At 39.5% G+C, this 9,365-nt stretch overlaps 1 protein-coding gene across 1 annotated transcript in view; it reads left to right on the forward strand.

Moving 5' to 3' along the window:
• The window catches only part of LOC126989551 (uncharacterized), a gene marked incomplete at its 5' end in the record, with an annotated part of 59,979 nt that overhangs the window by 47,430 nt on the left and 3,184 nt on the right, over nucleotides 1–9,365 (forward strand). The window contains 2 exons of the mRNA XM_050848125.1: nucleotides 667–6,309; nucleotides 7,461–9,365. The exon at nucleotides 7,461–9,365 is cut by the window's right edge and continues 3,184 nt beyond it. The remainder of the gene's footprint in view (nucleotides 1–666; nucleotides 6,310–7,460) is intronic.

A 9,365-nucleotide genomic window follows, 5' to 3' on the forward strand; every position in this document is an offset into this window, starting at 1 on the left:
TTGGTCTGTAATTATTGTTTTGTGTTTTGTTTTGTTTTTTTGTTCGTTGGTCTGTAATTATTGTTTTGTGTTTTGTTTTGTTTTTTGTTCGTTGGTCTGTAATTATTGTTTTATGTTTTGTTTTGTTTTTTGTTCGTTGGTCTGTAATTATTGTTTTATGTTTTGTTTTGTTTTTTTTGTTCGTTGGTCTGTAATTATTGTTTTATGTTTCGTCTCGTTTTGTTTTGATTTGTTTTGATTTTGCAACATTAAGGAAGGAAATTGATAAGATAGACAACTGGGCTTCTGTTTCTTCTATTTTTTTGCTATTCTCTTCTATTATTCAATTTTCTACCTTTCCAAATTACGATAAATATCTCAGTTTTAGATAAGATAAGTTTTTTTTTACAGCTAAAGAAACCGCTCAAGGGCAACAAAAAAAAGTGTAAAAAAAAGAGCCCGCTAATCGCAGTCCCAACAAATGATTATAAATTTCAAAGATAAGTTAAAGATAAAGTTAATGATAGTTAAAGATCAAAGTTAAGAGTAAAGATAAGTAGTCTTGTATGTAATTGAAGCAGGTGTTAATATCCCTCGCCCTGCCTTCATTACCGTAAAAAAGGTTATGTTTCTCTTTATCTTCATTTACTCCCACAATTCACATGTTTTCTCCGCTTCTCCTTCCAGTACCTTCGTGATGAGGCCCAGCACTGCCCTGCCCCGCCTGCCGCTGGCCTCTTGTGTGTGCCTGTGTGCGTGTGTCAATGTGTGTGTATGTGTACCTATATGCGCGTGTGTGTGGGTAGGTCATTGTGTGTGCGTGTGCGTGTGTGTGTACATCCTATGGACCAGAGAATCATGTCACGCACACAGACTTGCTTGGAGTGTGTACATAGAATATGCACACACGCACGTACACACACCACCACCACCACCACCACCGCCCTCAAGAATTATTAAAACTGAAGTAAAAATCTAATACCTCAGCTTGTCAATGTAGTGGCTGTAGTGTTGTTTGTATGTGTGTGTGTGTGTGTGTGTGTGTGTGTGTGTGTGTGTGTGTGTGTGTTTCCTCGGAGTTTTACGTTTTAGTCATTGTGGAAAGCTTTAAAAATCTCTCTATAATAAGTATACTGTGTCAAGTTCTGTTAGTAATATGTTATGATTTTAAACTAAGAATAGGAAGAAGTAGAGAAGAAAATACTAGTGGTGTTTTCTGAGGTTTTCTGATGATGATGATGATGATGATGATGATGATGATGATGATGTATAGGGCGTTGCTGTCTCCTCTAAGCTATTTCTGTATATACTTTTTTCCAACCCATTTCCTCTCCCTCGTTTTCCTTAGGCCATATCTTTTTCCCCATTTTCCTTTCCCAATTCCTCTCCATCATTTTCCTTAGCCCATATCTTTTTCCCAATTTTCCTTCCCATTTCCTTTATCAATTTTCCTTCCCCATTTTCCTTCCCCATTTTCCAGTCCCATTTCCTCTCCCTCATTTTCCTTAACTGATATCCTTTTCCCATTTTCCTTCCCCATTTCCCTTCCCAATTTTCCTTAGTTCATATCCTTTTCCCAATTTTCCTTCCCCATTTGCTTTATCAGTTTTTCCTTTCCCTATTTTCCTTTCCCATTTCCCTTAGCCCATAGCTTTTTCCCATTTCCCTTCCCAATTTTCCCTAACCCATATCTTTTTCCCATTTTCCTTCCCCATTTCCTTTATCAATTTTCCTTCCCCATTTCCCTTTCCCATTTCCCTTCCCCATTTCCCTTCCCTTTTTCCTTATCCCATTTCCCCTTCTCATTAATGCTGGATAGATGGAAATGGGCGGACAGTATTACATGGAGGATATTTGTATGTACGTGTGTGTGTGTGTGTGTGTGTGTGTCGCTTGGATCATATTCCAAAAAAAAAGAGCAATAAGTATTTTAATCGTTCAGTATTGTGTGTGTGTGTGTGTGTGTGTGTGAGTGACCCTGAGAGAGAGAGAGAGAGAGAGAGAGAGAGAGAGAGAGAGAGCAATCGCTTCAGTAGTATAACCATTAACTAACACAAAACTAACAGAAATGGCATTCATATACAGCCACAAATATACCAATGTCGTGTGTGTGTGTGTGTGTGTGTGTGTGTGTGTGTGTGTGTGTGTGTGTGTGTGTTTTGTATGTCGTGAACGGTAGACAATATTTATACCGGAGGATTCACAGGGAAAAAAAAAACATCATAGAACTTACCAATATGTATCTATGTTTGCGTGTCATTAATCGGGAGAAGAATTTTTATATGAGAAGCAGTAGATCACTTTTTTGGGGGTGATTTATAATGTGACAGTGACTCAAGTTTGCCCTAGCTGTTGTGTGTCATGCCTAAGTAACCTTGATTTCCATTGGCGTGAGTTGTGAATGGCTCGTTTGAAAGTCACTTGTAAGAGTCAGTCAGTCAGTAACCTTCATTTTCCTTGGCGTCTTTCGTGAATAGCTCGTTTGAAAGTGAGTCACGTTCAGGAGTCAGTCAGTCAGTCAGTAACCTTCATTTTCCTTGGCATGTTTCGTGAATAGCTCGTTTGAAAATGAGTCACGTTCAAGAGTCACTCAGTCAGTAACCTTCATTTTCCTTGGCATGTTTCGTGGATAACTCGTTTGAAAATGAGTCACGTTCAAGAGTTAGTCAGTTAGTAACCCTCATTTTCCTTGGCTTGTTTCGTGAATAGCTCGTTTGAAAGTGAGTCACGTTCAGGAGTCAGTCAGTCAATCAGTATATATTTCCACTCATGTTTCTAGACTCAAGGTGCATTGCAGAGTAACAGTTTGACGTGACTGCAGTGCTACGTGACAAGGGATTGGATTCTTTGTAATATTATGAACCCACACTAAAGCTCTCTCATGTGTGCCTTGGGATTAGAACCTTTTACGAGTTCCAGATATCAGTTTTACGATGTGACTTGTGATCAAAATCTCTTATGAACACAAAAATCAGCTCTATATCACTTGGGATTAGAACCCTTGTATTATTATGAACCCAGACATCGCCTTTATTATTTAACTTTGATTCAGAAACTTTATATGAACTCACACCAGCTTTTATATTACTTGGGATTAGAACCTTTGTAATATTATGAACCCAGACATCACCCTAATTATTTGACTTGGGATTGGAACCTTTATTTACGATCTGATCCTATATATGAACTCAAACATGATCTTTATTATTTGACTTGGGATTAGAACCTTTATTTACGATCTGATCCTATATATGAACTCAAACATGATCTTTATTATTTGACTTGGGATTAGAACCTTTATTTACGATCTGATCCTATATATGAACTCAAAACATTAGCTCTATATGTGTGACTCGGGATTAGAACCTTTATTAATTGACTTGGGATGAGAATTTTATGATCCCACATGTCAGCTATTGTCATGTGATGTGGGATTGGAACCTTTATTATCCAACACATCAGCTGCATGGCATAACTTGGAATCAGAACCCTTTATGGTCCCAAACCTCAACTTTACTTCTATGTGACTTGGAATTAGAACCTTTTTATAAACCCCCAAAATTAGCTCTATACGTGACTTGACTCTATACTTGAGATCAGATCCTCTATATGAATCCACACACATTAGCTTTGCCAAGTGTGTGATGTGGGATTGGAACCCTTTTGATCCCATGCAGTTCTGTTACGTGACATGGAATTAGAACTTTTTATAAACCCATATATGATCTTCTATGACGTGTCTTGGAATCTAAACCTTTATATGAACCCAAATATTACCTCTTATTTTGTTACATGGGATCTGAAACCTTTATCCCCTGTGACAGTGGAATTAGAACCTTTACAATAACTCAGATATCACCTCTTATTACATGGGATTACGTGGGATTAGAACCTTTTATAAACCTACATAACTTGGGATTTGAACCTTTATCCCACGTGACTTAGGATTGGAACCTTTATAACCCACATGTCTATAGGATCAGACTCCCTTATGACCCCACGCATCAGCTCAACATATCACTGTAAAAAGGAAGCATCATCACACGAGCATATCAGACCAGAGACATGTTAAGAATAAGGTCAGAAAGTCATATCACAGAACCGAGCAGGGCATGATGACAATACTTTTTTGACCTGGTGTACAGAAGACGGTGGCAGATCATCACATATCAAAAAAAAAATGTTCAAAAATTGTCACCACCATCTTTGCATTGACAGTGAAGAGAGAGAACATGACCGGTCACCATCACTCACTCACTTTCACCCATGCATATCACCATCACCTTGTAAAGAGTAACAATTTATATGCTTAGTAAGTTTTAAGATCAAGATACCTTTTACAACCTTGCTGAAACCTTAATGATATTTATACCCACACTAATGATAGCAAAACCGATTGTCTACCTTTTTACATGCATATATACATACATAACATACATACAAGCCTGATTTCGGTGTATGTAACAACTATTAATATACCTTTATGTATCTAATGCACCCTTGAAACATGAATTAACGAGCTAAACAAGGTAATTAGTGTACATAGGTAGTTATCTATAGAAGTGTAAATGACAACACCGCATACTAATAAGAATCTACATGCTTGCTGTTGATGGTGATGATGACGATGATGATAATGATGTATATATACCAAAACACAAACCAGGGCTTCCCATAAACATATTCATTGTCCTTGATGATGATGATGATGACTGTACGATGTTGTTTGGTGGCGGAGTGATTTGGAGTGTCGACGGATAAGTGGACGTACCAGCGTTCGACTCCCATCCACCACCACCACCACCACAGCATCGCATATAACGTTAGCTGTAGTGTTTTGTACCGCCCGTCGCTCACCCCTGACCTTTCTTTCATCTGTGGCCAAAAAACGTTGCTTCGATGTACGTTTTCCGTGTTATTGTGTCGCTGTGAATGTGTTATCGTCATCGTATAACCCGGTACTCTCTCTCCCCTTCCCCTCCTCCCTCTCCCTCCCTCCTCCCGCACCAAATGTATAGAGTTGAAGGGATCCTCTCAACCTTGTCTTAAAGGGTTGGTCGATCCCCTTATGAGCCCGATTAACATAGCATCCAGTCGCTCTTAATATTTGGTGCGTGATGCAGGAGATGATCATTGGTAGTTTAGGACTGGCAAACAAATTCACCTCTTCTTTGGCTTATATTTCTTCTTCTTCTTCTGCTTCTTCTTCTTCCTCCTGGTTACAATTTTCCTCCTTCCTTCCTGCGTTTCTATATTTCCTTCTTCTTCTTCCTTTTCTTCTTCTTTTTCTTCTTCTTGTGCTTCTTTTTTTTGTCTTATTTCCTCCTGTTTACTACTTTCCTCCTTCCTTAATTCCTCCTTCCTTTCTGTGTTTCCATATTTCCTTCTTCTTCCTCTTCTTCTTCTTCTTCTTCTTTTTCTTCTTCTTCATCTTGTTCCATTTTCTCCTCTTTACAATTATCTTCCTTTCTTAATTCTTCTTTGTGTTTCTATGTTTACTTCTTCTTCTTCTTCTTCTTCTTCTTCTTCTTCTTCTTCTTCATCTTGTTCCATTTTCTCCTCTTTGCAGTCTTCTTCCTTCCTTAATTCCTCTTTGTGTTTCTGTGTTTGCCTCTTCTTCATCTTCTTTTTCTTCTTCTTCTTTTCTATATCAACCACTCAGTCTGATTTTCATGACTAACCATATTCTCTTCTGTATCACACTATTACCTCATCTAACTACTTTATCTATACTATGTCTCTATCTATAGCAACCACACAACCACTCAATCAATCTTGCCGTAACTACCATCAACTCGTCCAGTCTTCTCCTATCTCCTCTTATTTTCACCCTTTATATGCGCGTAAGTGAATGCCTTATGGAGTTTCCCCTAAGAGAAATCAAGAGGAATAACACAGACCTTGGTAGCTAACTCGTCCTCTCTCTCTCTCTTACTTGTTTTCTCATATCAGTTTGAGTCTAAGGCTGAAGTGACTCATACCTTCGACTTGGCTAACTTCTGCTTCCTCACTCACTTCATCTCCGTTTCTCTCCGCCTTATTGTGTACCAGAGGACGGATAGAGAGGAGAGGTTAGTGGGGCAGTGATTCTCCTTCTCTCTTAGCTACAGTGTGTACGCGTGTGTGTGTGTGTGTGTGTGGTGGTGAAGTGTAAACTCTTGTACATACGATATTATTAGACTCTATATCACCCGAATGCTGTACTGAATACCGTCTTCTACTATTACTACCACTGCTACTACTACTACTACTTTTTTCCTCTCCATATCGACCTTGTATAGCGTAAGCATAAGCATTGCCCCCTAATGTACGATGTATCTTTAAGGTGTGGTTACTAAGGATTTCAGAGGCTGTGCGGCCTCGTTTTTTGGGAATAATATCGTAACGAACAATCGTATCGGTACGAGATTTTGCGACAGTGTATTTCACACACTGCCTTAATTTTTAAGGGTATCGCCAACCGCCACAAGTAGAGAATAAAGGCACTTGTCCCTATACCAAGAGGGTAAAGTCATCAGTGTCAGGCAAAGATACGAACACAACTACCAGAGGCTCCGCCCACCTTGTTCCTCTTCCCTCCATCTCCCGCCTCCTCCCTTCTCCCTCAATCTCTCTCTCTCTCTCTCTCTCTCTCTGGAAGATACATACATACTCGAGAATGATTTTTTTTTTTCAATTAAGGCATGCTTGATGTGATACTGGGACTTTAATTTTGAGCATAGTGATACACATCTGGGCCGTGGACGTAATGACATGTGAGAGTGGGGTGAGGTGGTAAATGATGACTACCATGATTGATGGTAGAACGATTGCTCGCTTGTATTTGTTTCTCTCTCGTTTGTTTTTTGTTGTTATACCTTCGCAATTCTTCCCGTTACCATACTTTCAGCTCTTCCCTGACAATAAAATTAATAGCACCACTATAATTTGGCGATAAGAGCACCATTACTTTTATCAGTAGGTACATGCTATACAATAGCCCTACGAAAACGTACACCATAAACCACCAAACCACTACGCTACCAATAGTTACGGAGGTAATTAGGCTATGTAAGTAACACGTTACCCTACTCTCAACTTTATTTAAAGGATGCCTATCAGTATTAGAAAGAGTATATAACGCCACTACAATTAATGCATGCCTTTCATTCATTATAGTTACGAAGCTACATGAGAGAGAGAGAGAGAGAGAGAGAGAGAGATATTGAGGGAGAAGGGAGGAGGCGGGAGATGGAGGGAAGAGGAACAAGGTGGGCGGAGCCTCTGGTAGTTGTGTTCGTATCTTTGCCTGACACTGATGACTTTACCCTCTTGGTATAGGGACAAGTGCCTTTATTCTCTACTTGTGGCGGTTGGCGATACCCTTCAAAATTAAGGCAGTGTGTGAAATACACTGTCGCAAAATCTCGTACCGATACGATTGTTCGTTACGATATTATTCCCAAAAAACGAGGCCGCACAGCCTCTGAAATCCTTAGTAGGTTATCATAGGCCCGGAACACACGAAGAAAAATGTTAATACTATACATTTTTTATACGGAACTTGCCCTTTCTCGCGTGCGTAAAACATGCGTCACTGAAGGAAGCTGTCGTCTCGCTCCTCTGCAGTGTTACCAATATACGCGAGAGGGATGCAAGTTCGGTTCATTTCCTACGTCGAGAACACACATGCAACAGAAAACGGGAATGATGATAATAAACAAACAGCCTTTTCCCCTGTTAGATGCGCGGCTGTAGAGATTCGTGTAGGTTTCGTAGAGTTCCCCCTTCGGACAATATTACCTGTACGAATACACACACACACACCTGCCCTGGCTAACACGTGCCCCCAAGGGAGTCTCCACAGGTGTTTTGCTATCTCCTCTCAGTGCCAGGTGACCCACACGTTAATAAGTCACTTGGATTTTTTTTACAGCAAGGGAGGCAGCTCAAGGGTAGAAAAAACATAAACAGGAGTAAAACGGCCCACTAGACGCTGCACCAAATATAGAAAACAGAACGAAAGGCCAAAAAAGTGGTTAGTTTCGGGTGGAGAGATGTCTGAATACTCTCCTCCTGGTCCGGTCTGACATTGTACTTTGCGAGGTTGTAGATTACGTGAAGTACAAGATTGGACTGTTGTTACCGAACCCACAAGAGGAAAACAAATGCAAGTGACACACAATGCGATGAGTCTTCAAGAAATTGTTGACTTGCAAAAGGAAAAACACGATGAAAGTCGCTTAGATATGGTTGACTTACGAGAACAAGAGGAAAAAACTATTAAAGGCGACTTGCAAATGGAAAATCACGATAAAAGTCACTTAGAAATGGTTGACTTACGAGAACAAGAGGAAAAAAAATATTAAAGGCGACCTGCAAATGGAAAAACGCGATGAAAGTACTTAGATATGGTTGACTTACGAGAACAAGAGGAAAAAAATATTAAAGGCGACTTGCAAATGGAAAAACGCGATGAAAATACTTAGATATGGCTGACTCACGAGAACAAGAGGAAAAATAATTAAGAGGTGATACACGCTGTAGTAGTTTGAAAATTGCTTCACCTGCGAACGGGACACGAGAGCAGGTGACACAAGCTACAAGAAATATCCTGGAATTTTTTTAAAGAAGAGGAAAACACAAACAGGTGACACGTACTCCTTATAAACCTCACTTGAAAATGCTTAACTGACGAAAGAATAAAGAAGAAACCAGGTGAAACATTATACCTACCTGGAAACCGTTTAATTACGAAAGGAAAAAATATCACAGGTGACATTCAGATCATTAAAGAGTTGCCTGTTAATTATCACAAGGAAACAAAGATTACAGGTAACACGCAATTAGTTACCTGTTAGTAATTGAAAGATAAAATAATTACAGGTGAACACAATTAAAAAGTCAACTGTTAATCATTGAAAGAGGAAAACAGTAATTACAGGTGAACAATGAAAAAGTCACCTGTTAATCATTGAAAGAGGAAAACAGTAATTACAGGTAAACACAATGAAAAAAGCCACCTGTTAATTAATGAGAGAAAAACAATACAGGTAACAATTTAAGTGACCTCCTAATTACCAAACAAGAAGAAAACGAGGAAAACAATTACTACAGGTGAGACAAGCTTATACGTCACCTGTTAAATACCGAACGAGATGAAAACAAATGCCTCACGCTACTGGACAGACAGGCAAATGGACAGTCAGTCAAATCGGTCAGTCAGTAAGTCAGTCAGGTGTGTCTAGTCATTGTACAGTCAGCGTTAGTAGCTTTGTAAAGAGAGCTTATGTTAGTTTAATGTTGCTTTTAACCTTACTTTCCTTTCCCTCCTCCCTTCCCTTCATTTCTTCCTCCCATTCCCTCTCTACCCCTCTCTCCCTTCCCTTTCCCCTCCCTCTCCCTCA

The sequence above is a fragment of the Eriocheir sinensis genome, unplaced genomic scaffold (assembly GCF_024679095.1).
Source record: "Eriocheir sinensis breed Jianghai 21 unplaced genomic scaffold, ASM2467909v1 Scaffold121, whole genome shotgun sequence".
In the NCBI taxonomy this organism is placed as follows: domain Eukaryota; kingdom Metazoa; phylum Arthropoda; class Malacostraca; order Decapoda; family Varunidae; genus Eriocheir; species Eriocheir sinensis.